The sequence below is a fragment of the Nomascus leucogenys genome, chromosome 23 (genome assembly GCF_006542625.1).
Source record: "Nomascus leucogenys isolate Asia chromosome 23, Asia_NLE_v1, whole genome shotgun sequence".
In the NCBI taxonomy this organism is placed as follows: Eukaryota; Metazoa; Chordata; class Mammalia; order Primates; family Hylobatidae; genus Nomascus; species Nomascus leucogenys.
This window is the reverse complement of record NC_044403.1, coordinates 262,190-272,128: the sequence shown is the minus strand read 5'-3', so window position 1 is coordinate 272,128 and position 9,939 is coordinate 262,190. Positions and strand designations below refer to the sequence as shown.

The following is a 9,939-nucleotide window of genomic DNA, read 5'->3' as shown; positions in this document are numbered from 1 at the left end:
GATCGTGCCACTGTACTCCAGCCTGGCAACAGAGCAAGACTCCCATCTCTTAAAAAAAAAAAAATTAGGCCGGGCGTGGTGGCTCACTTCTGTAATCCCAGAACTTTGGAAGGCCAAGGCAGGTGGATCACCTGAGGTCAGGAGTTCAAGACCAGCCCGGCCAACATGGTGTAACCCCGTCTCTACTAAAAAAATACAAAAATTAGCCAGGCCTAGTGGTGCGCACCTGTAATTCCAGCTACTTGGGAGGCTGAGGCAGGAGAATCACTTGAACCCGGAAGGCAGAGGTTGCGGTGAGCCAAGATCACGCCACTGCACTCCAGCCTGGGCAACAAGAGCAAGACTCTGTCAAAAAAAAAAAAAAAAGAGAGAGAGAGAATTACCTAATTCTCGTAGATTTTAGTTTATGTATTTATCTTTATTTATTTATTTTTTTTTTGAGGCAGAGTCTTCTCAGTTGCCCAGGCTGGAGTGCAGTGGTACAATCTCAGCTCACTGCAACATCCTCCTCCGGGGTTCAAGAGATCCTCCTGTCTCAGCCTCCCGAGCAGCTGGGACTACAGGCACAAGCCACCTGGTTAATTTTTCTATTTTTAGTAGAAATAGGAGTTTCACTATATTGACCAGGCTGGTCTCGAACTCCTGACCTCAAGTGACCCACCCACCTTGGCTTCCCAAAGTGCCGGGATTACAGGCGTGAGCCACTGAGCCTGGCCTTGTATATTTAGTTAACAGTGCTGGGCACACAGTAAGAAAACAAAAAATGTTACCTACAAAAAAGAAAAAAGAATCCTACCTCTGAGTGCAGTCTCACCTGAATTATTTCCCTCCCACCCCCACCTCTGGGTTTGTTAAGTCATTCTCCCCTCCCACAGGATCTGCACCACTGTTCCTCCTTTATCACACTCACTTGTTACACAAGTTTTTAACGTTTGGGCAGCTATAAATTCCTTTGACAATCTAAGGAAAGCTACACCATCCCCAGGAAAACACACGTATGCACGCACACACTCTTAGGTACAATTTTGGGGTGCCCATAGAACTCTAACACTAACCTGCCTTTTTAGATCTCTGAGTTAAATGGACATTAATGTCAAAGACTCCTCCCTCCTTTGGAGCAGCAAACCTCAACAGGTCACAGGAGATCCTTACTGCAAGGATCAGAGTCCAAACAAGGCTTCACCAATCTGAGCTCATCTGAGATGTAAATTGCATTTCTCCCAGGCGGGGAGAGGACTCTCATTGTTCCTTCCTGACTGCATTTTTAGAGCTGACCCTTCACCCTAATGGGGGAAGGGCGCTACGGGGATGAGGGCAGGGAGGAGGCCGGTTACCAAATGAAAGAATGGGGCTGCAGGAGATTCTAAGATCATTTATTTGTAAACTTTTGCAGCTCTGCTAACCTACATGCTTGTGATTTACCTCACCTCTGTCTCCCAGTTGGTAATCAACAAACCCATACTACCAAAATGACCTGTGCTTCTGTAAGAGGAAGACCGGCCAGTATAAAGGTGGCAAATAGCCTTGTCACTTCCCGTAAGTTCTGTAATCTCCGTGAGCTTCCATTTTGCCTTTAGAATGGGAATAATAAAACAGACCTCATACTTTTCTGTGAAAGCGAGGGAACCGCAAATCTCCTGCCCGTAGTAGCACCAATAATTGTTAGCTGCTGCTTCTTAATATTACATAGCACCTGGAAGGATGATGGGCCTGCTTGCTAAAGCTGGTTGTGAGTTTGGGGTCGGCTCGGGGAGAAGAGCAGAGTGCAGGGAGCTTCCTGGAACAGGGCCTGTCTGTCTTATACTTTCACTCTAGACAGCCCTTTGCCGTTTTGGTGTCCAGGAAAAATGCCCCAGATCTTCAAGGGCTTCACTGTCCCCTTTAACTAGTATTCAGATGCCCTCATCTACAGACGGTTCCATCATAAGGCCAAAAATGATTGGATTCAAAGGATCTGAAAGATTGGTCCAGCCCTTTCTTTATTCTGATTAGAAACAGTCCCAGAGGTGACGTGATTTGCCCAAAGTAGCGCAACTTCCTGGAATGAGAAACCAATCCGAAGATTTCCATGTCGGCGTTCTTTCCGCGGTGATCGGGTTACCTCCCAGGCCTAGGATTTGCTTTTGAAAGAAAAGGAGAGGTCACACGTGAGAGGCATTGAAGGAAAAATTACTTGAATTTGGCAACTGCTTGTGGTCGGGGAGATGAGAGGTGGAGGGTGATAAAGCGCCCCCTCACACACACACACACAAATAATGTGAACAATGTTAAATTGCTTTACTTTAGGAGATCATGGATTTTCCAGAGGGGCTGAGAACTTACCTGTTTACGCAGCCAAGTTAACAATACTCTGCATTGTTTACCTAACGCAGAATAGGTACCGAATAACTACTTGTCGCACGGATGACTGCATGACCGGATGCACCCCATTCCATCATAGAGTCAGATGAGGATTTGCAGAGCCAAGACCCACCTGGGAGGCATGTAAGTCCTTTCCAGTTCTTCTCAATTATGGCTCTGCAGTATCTTTTGTTCATAAATTATTGACTGCACATCTTGATCATTTCCTCAGGATATTTTCCTAGAAGTGGGATTACTGGATTGAAGGGGATGCACATATTTAAGACTCTTGATTCCGAACCCCTCCAGCGCTATAAAAATGAGTCCGCTTCCCATAGCCCAAACAGGCTATTATCAGGCTTAATTTTTATTTTTTATTTTTGTGCCCTCTTGATAAAACAAAAATCATATCTCGTTTGGTTTGCATGTCTTTGGGGACTAATTAGATCGAGATTGAACTAGTTTTGAAGAAACACTCTAAGGAGTCCAGAGAAATCCTGTGTGGGGCAGGAGATCCACGAAACGAGGCACATCCCGCCCACTGAGGTGAAACCAAAGGGCGTCTATTGTTTGGTGTGATTTAACCTTAAGACGGAAACATCTGAGCCTTGCTAGAGAGGCTTCCCCGGAACAACGGCTGGGGGTGGGGAGCTGTGACTTATCAGCTTCCCTATGTTTATTTTCATTTCCTGATGGAGAGTAAATCTTATAAACAAATGAAAAACCTGTGGACTTACCTTTAAAGACTACAAGGAAAAGGGGAACTGGGCAAACTATTGCAACTCAAAGTCGTGGAAAGGCAGGATGGGGAGTGGGGAATTTAGAAAGATGTTTCCAAGAGATGGCAGATAGGTCTCTGGGGGCCTGTGGCCAGCCTGGAGAGGGAGAGACCGAGCTAGAGGCTGTGGAAAGCTCTAGAGGCTTCGTACTAGAAAGGCTGCTGTTGGTGGCAGAGCTTACATGGCCAGGGATCCCCGAGGACCCGGAAGGGGTTTTTAATGGACTTTTGAGAATCAAAGTGAACTGCCAGGGACAAGCAAGAGTGGTGAGGAAATGGAAGCAGTCATACAGCTCAGGCTGGAAAATCGCTCTAGGAATGGCAAGAAGGTAGCTGTGGTCTTTTCCAAGAGAAGAGGGTGGTGGTCAGCTGGGAGCTTTCCTTGACTATGAAACAAGGAAGACTTCTCCCCCATCCAGAGCCAGGAGCTGTCCCTGCTCTTCACTTAAGCACTGGGTTCTTTTACAAATCGAACCCAGGAGGATGACTGATTTACAAATGTTTATAGACAACTTTATTTACTAATCTAGCTCTCACTCTCAACTAAATTTACAGTCCTAATTATAGTCATCAGCATTTTCTTGATAACAAACCTACAGGATTTTTTTTTTTTTTTTTTTTTTTGAGACAGAGTTTCGCTCTTGTTGCCCAGGCTGGAGTGCAGTGGTGCAATCTCAGCTCACCGCAACCTCCACCTCCTGGGTTCAAGTGATTCTCCTGCCTCAGCCTCCCGAGTAGCTGGGATTACAGGCATGTGCCACTACACCTGGCTAATTTTGTATTTTTAGTAGAGAAGGGGTTTCTCCATATTGGTCAAGCTGGTCTCGAACTCCTGACCTCAGGTGATCTGCCCGCCTCGGTCTCCCAAAGTGCTGGGATTGAGCCACTGTACCCGCCCTACAGGATGTATTTTATAGTTGTTTTTTAAAACTTTGTAGAGAGTTTATTTTCTTGATTGCTTTAAGTTCCCTATTAAAGTCTTAAATTTAACAATTGGCTTCTAACAGTTTAGTAATCTATGAATATTTTGTACTGCTTTATTTATTCTAAAAGGGCTTAAAGTCAAAGAAAAATGAGTATTTCTTTTTTTTTTTGAGACGGAGTTTTGTACTTGTTGCCCAGGCTGGAGTGCATTGGCGCAATCTCGGCTCACCGCAACCTCTGCCTCCCGGGTTCAAGTGATTCTCCTGCCTCAGCCTTCCGAGTAGCTGGGATTACAGGCATGTGCCACCATGCCCGGCTAATTTTGTATTTTTAGTAGAGATAGGGTTTCTCCATGCTGGTCAGGCTGGTTTCAAACTCCTGACCTCAGCTGATCCACCCGCCTCGGCCTCCCAAAGTGCTGGGATTACAGGCGTGAGCCACTGCGCCCAGCCAAAAAGTATTTCTTAGAGGTTTAAATGAGTGATGTCAAAACCCTTTGAGGTGATGGATATGTTAATTACCCTGATTATATCATTACACATTGTATGCCTATATCAAAATCTCACATGGTACCACATAAATATATGCAATTATTATGCGTCAATTAAAAATAATAAAAGCAGAAAACTCCAAATAAAATGTTTAAAAGGATTGTCACACTTCAAAGTCACTTGGCACATTAAAAAATTGTTTTTCCTGCTTCACCCTTGAGAGGTTAATTTTATGGAACTGGGGCAAACCCAGAATCTGTTTTTTTTGTTTTGTTTGTTTTGTTTTTTGGAGATGGAGTCTCACTCTGTCGCCCAGGCTGGAGTGCAGTGGCGCGATCTCGGCTCACTGCAAGCTCTGCCTCCTGGGTTCACGTCATTCTCCTGCCTCAGTCTCCCGAGTAGCTGGGATTACAGGCTCCTGCCACCACGGCCGGCTAATTTTTTTGTATTTTTAGTAGAGACGGGGTCTCACCGTGTTGGCCAGGATGGTCTCAATCTCCTGACCTCATGATCTGCCTGCCTCGGCCTCCCACAGTGAGCCACCGTGCCGGCAGAATATGTATTTTTAAAAACCACCCAGGTGATTCCTAAATTGCTGCTACAAAGACCAATTTGGGGAACTTGTGATCTAAATGCTTATCTATATTTTGTATGTTTGTTTTTTTCAAAATGAATATAAAAAAACATGAGACTGGGCACAGTGGCTTGCGCCTGTAATCCCAGCACTTTAGGAGACTGAGGCAGGTGGATTGTGGATCGCTTGAGCTCAGGAGTTCGAAACCAGTCTGGGTAACAGAGTGAAACCCCGTCTCTACCAAAAATACAAAAATTAGCCGGGCACAGTGGTGCATGCCTATAGTCCCAGCTACTCCAGAGGCTGAGGCAGAAGAATCCATTGAGCCCGGGAGGTGGAGGTCGCAGTGAGCTGAGATCACACCACTGTACTCCAGCCTTGGTGATAGGAGTAAAACACTGTCTCCAGAAAAAAAAAAAAAAAAAAAGGAATGCTTGATGAATTTGCGTGTCATCTTTGTGCAGGAGCCATGCTAATCTTCTGTTACCAATGTTCCAATTTTAGTATATGTACGGCCGAAGCAGGCACTTTGTTTTTTAATGGTGTTTGGAAGTGACAGTTTTAATTTTTTTTTTTTTTGAGGCGGAGTTTCACTCTGCTGCCCAGGCTGGAGTGCAATGGCATGATCTCCGCTCATTGCAACCTCTGTCTCCCAGGTTCAAACAATTCTCCAGCCTCAGCCTCCCAAGTAGCTGGGTTTACAGGCAGCCACCACCACACCCAGCTAATTTTTGTATTTTTAGTAGAGACGGGGTTTCACCATGCTGGCCAGGCTGCTCTCAAACTCCTGACTGCAGGTGATCCTCCTGCCTCGGCCTCCCAAAGTGCTGGGATTAGAGGCGTGAGCCACTGCATCCAGCCTTTAATTTAAAACATTTTTAAGTAATGGAGGCCAGGTGTGGTGGCTCACACCTGTAATCTCAGCACTCTGGGACGCTGGGGTGGGAGGATTGCTTGAGAATCAGGAGGTGGAGGCTGTAGTGAGCCATGATTGTACCACTGCACTTCGGCCTGAGCAACAGAACGAAAAATAAAATAAATATAATATAAAATAGGCCGGGTATGGTGGCTCAAGCCTGTAATCCCAGCACTTTGGGAGGCTGAGGCAGGTGGATCACAAGGTCAGGAGTTCAAGACCAGCCTGGCTAATACGGTGAAACCCCATCTCTACTAAAAATACAAAAATTAGCCAGGCATGTTGGTGGGCGCCTGTAATCCCAGCTACTCTGGAGGCTGAGGCAGGAGAATCACTTGAACCTGGGAGGCAGAGGTTGCAGTGAGCTGAGATCGTGCCACTGCACTCCAGCCTGGGCAACAAAGCGAGACTCCACCTCAAAAAAATAAATTAAATAAATATTAAGTAATGCTTTGCATTCTGGAAAACTTTCCTTTTCTCCTTCCTCCCCACCCACAGTGGGCTTCAACTCACTAGCCTCCTTTCCAGTCCTTACCTAACCTACTGTGCTGTTCTCAGTACCTGAAGCCCTCTTCTGGCTTCCTGTGATTCCTGGCTTTCTCCTCTCCGCTCTGGCAACATATTTTTGACTTTCTTTTGTGAATGACAATTGGCAAGACTTTCTTCCTTTACTATCTTTCAAAGCAAGCACTGTTGCTGCGTAAGGTGTCCTAGAAACTCTGGGAAAGGGTCCCAGGGCCATGTTAACCACTCCCGTCACTGGCGTCTGGGTGCTTGGATTCCCAAGTCTCCATCTCTCACCATTTCTTTGAGAGGCTTTCCAGATCCCCGCATGTCAACTGCCTACTAAGCATTTATTCTCAGATGGCCTACAAAGCACCTCAAACTCAGTATTTCTCAAATATTAAGTCCCTGTCCATGTTTGCCCTCTGTGCCTCACAGCTTAGAGAATAGCTCCTCCCAGTTACTCAAGCCAGAAACCTGCGGGTGTCCTAGTCATTCATCTAGCACCACTGTCCTAAACACTGGGAATACCAGAGACTACAAACAAGAACCCCTGTCCTCATTGAGCTTATGTTCCAGAGGAGGAAGACAGACATAAGCAGTCAGTTCCCACAGCCAGGAACGCCAGCTCTGCAGCAGCGCTGCCGCCAGCCATTCGGCTTCTCCAGCACCTCAGTTCAATCCCCCCACCTGCCGCACCCGCCAGCTGGCCTTCCTCTGCTCTTTTACTCTCTTCAATCCATTCTCCCCGCAGCAGTGATAACCTTCCTTCTTTTCTTTTTTTTCTTTTTCTTTCCTTTCCTTTCTTTCAGATACAGTCTCACTCTGTCACCCAGGCTGGAGTGCAGCGGTGCCATCTCGGCTCACTGCAACCTCCTCCACCTCCCGGGTTCAAGCGATTCTCTTGCCTCAGCCTCCTGCATAGCTGGAATTACAAGCACCCACCACCATGCCCAGCTAATTTTTTGTATTTTTAGTAGAGACGGGGTTTCACCGTATTAGCCAGGATGGTCTTGATCTTGTGACCTCGTGATCCGCCCACCTCAGCCTCCCAAAGTGCTGGGATTACAGGCATGATGAGCCACCGAGCTGGGCCAGCAGTGTAATCTTTCTAAAGCCAAATCTTCACTGTTAGCCTCCAGCTTTAGGATCTTCATGCTTGCACGATAAAGTCCACCCTTGCAAACCCGGGTTAAAAGATGGTACAAGTTCTGGGCCCTGCTGGCCCCTCCACGGCACTGCTCGCCCTCAGGCAGTGCTCTCTGTGCAGCCATACTGAGTTAAAGCCGCGGTGTACTGCACTTGCCGTCCCCCAACTCCCTCCTGCCTCCCTGCCTGGTGAACTCCTGTCATTCTGTAGGTCTCAGCTTGGATGCTGTGACAGGGAGCCTCTAGAATGGCCCCCAGTGACCCCTACCTCCTAGTAATCCCTTTCCTTTGAGTGAGCTGGATTTACAGATGCAATTTTGAACAATAGAACCTTGCTGAAGGGATGAGATGTCACTTCTGAGATTAGGTTATATAAAGACTGTCACTTCTTTCTTTTTTTTTTTTTTGAGATGGAGTCTTCCTCTGTCACCCAGGCTGGAGTGCAGTGGCACGATCTTGGCTCACTGCAAGCTCTGCCTCCCGGGTTCATGCCATTCTCCTGCCTCAGCCTCCCGCGTAGCTGGGACTACAGGCGCCCGCCATCACGCCCGGCTAATTTTTTGTATTTTTAGTAGAGACAGGGTTTCACCATGTTAGCCAGGATGGTCTCGATCTCCTGACCTTGTGATCCACCTGCCTTGGCCTCCCAAAGTGCTGGGATTACAGGCCTGAGCTACCGCGCCTGGCCGACTGTCACTTCTTTCTAAGGGCTCTTTCTCACTTGGATGGTCTCCAGAAAGTCAGCTGCCATGTCATGAAGTGCCCCGTGAGAAGGACCTGTAAGGAGGGACAGAGGGAGGCCTCTAAATGACAGCCTTCGAGGAACTGAATCCTGCTGGTGACCACGTGAGGGAGCTTGGACTCCAGTCCCCCAGTGTTGAGGCTTCAGATGAGTTGGCAGCCCCAGCTGGTGGTATGACTGTAACCTCCTGAAACACCTCCAGCCAGAAAGCATTCAGCTAAACCACACCACAATTTCTGACCCAAAGAAATTGTGAGATAATAGACATTTCTTCTCTTAAGCTGCTATACCTTAAGCTAATTTGTTACACAGCAATAGATAACAAATACTACCTCTGGACCCCTGCCTGCCCCCATACCAAATTCCATGCTCTGAGTTCTAGTCAATGGTGTTTCCACCTGTCATGCCCAGCCCTTCACTGCTAGTATTATAATGAGGGCTTGCCCACATCTCTGCCCCCAGATGGCAGACTCTGTACAGGAAAGAAGGAAGGAAGAGGGGGAAGTCACCACTTTCTTTCTCAAGACTCTGAGTCTCTATTCGGCTGCTGGCCACACGTTTATACCCACAGTGTCAACAGCGCCTGGCCCCAAAGTGCAGCTGCAACTTCAGGAAGAGACTCAGGCCAGCCAGAGCCAAAGCTCTATGGCAGCCACCTTCCTCCACCTCCCTCCATCTCCTCAGTCTTCTCAGCTTCCCCTGACCCTTGAGCACCTGGCAAGCACACACACACGCAAGCACACACACACACAGGCACATGCAGGTGTGCACGCAGGACACCAGGCCTACAGCCTCCCTCTATCCAGAGGAGCTAGGCGGAGTCACTCCTCCCTCCTTTCACACACACCCTGGGGCCACGCTTCTGTGGCTTTTCTGAATGAAAGGGGAAGGGACGTGGGGGTGGGGGAAGCTGTCTCTGCCTTTGAACTGCCCAGTTCCTCCATCTTTATTTCCAGCTAACCACCGAGTGCCTGCAAAAAACAAAACAAAACAAACCAGAAAAACTAAAAATGGAGCGCAAGCGTCTCTTGCTGCTTTCAGTTTCTGGACAGCCAGCACACAGGTCACTCACTCTCCCTGCCGAAACCCTGAGGTCTGAGGAAGGCCTTCTTCACACCACCTCTGGGCACTGCCTTTGGCTTCGGGCAGCCCCCCAGGCACTTGCCTGGAAACAGGTGGAGCTCTGTACTGTGGCTCTCATTCACTCTCCTGTCCCTCGGTACACCACTGCACTGTGTCCTCCTGCTGGCCCTTCTGTTACCCTGTACTTGCTGTACGCTACCACGGTGGCCGGGGTCCTCACCACCAGGAAAGCAACTTCCCCCGTGTCTCCCCCACTCCTGAGTCCAATCCTTCAAGTCTATGGTGCCGAAGCAGAGGGAGTGAGTGTTTGAGAGACATGCCTGGGTCTGAACTCACCTCTATTGAAGGAAAACAAAGCTCACTAAGATTGCACCCTATGGTGTGTGCTTCTGTTCTCTCCACCTACTGTCAGCACTCTCAGCAGTTTTCCTCTTGGCT

The 9,939-nt window shown here is 47.9% G+C and overlaps 1 long non-coding RNA gene and 1 other non-coding gene across 2 annotated transcripts; one reads left to right on the top strand and one right to left on the bottom strand.

Annotated features, from left to right (window-relative positions):
• Positions 1-2,841: 2,841 nt before the first annotated feature.
• On the top strand, positions 2,842-8,696 carry LOC100604946. Its single transcript, XR_001114962.2, has 2 exons — positions 2,842-3,447; positions 8,385-8,696. It is a non-coding gene; the product is annotated as an uncharacterized LOC100604946 (long non-coding RNA).
• On the bottom strand, positions 5,527-5,635 carry LOC115832957. Its single transcript, XR_004028369.1, has one exon. It is a non-coding gene; the product is annotated as a U6 spliceosomal RNA (small nuclear RNA).
• Positions 8,697-9,939: the final 1,243 nt, after the last annotated feature.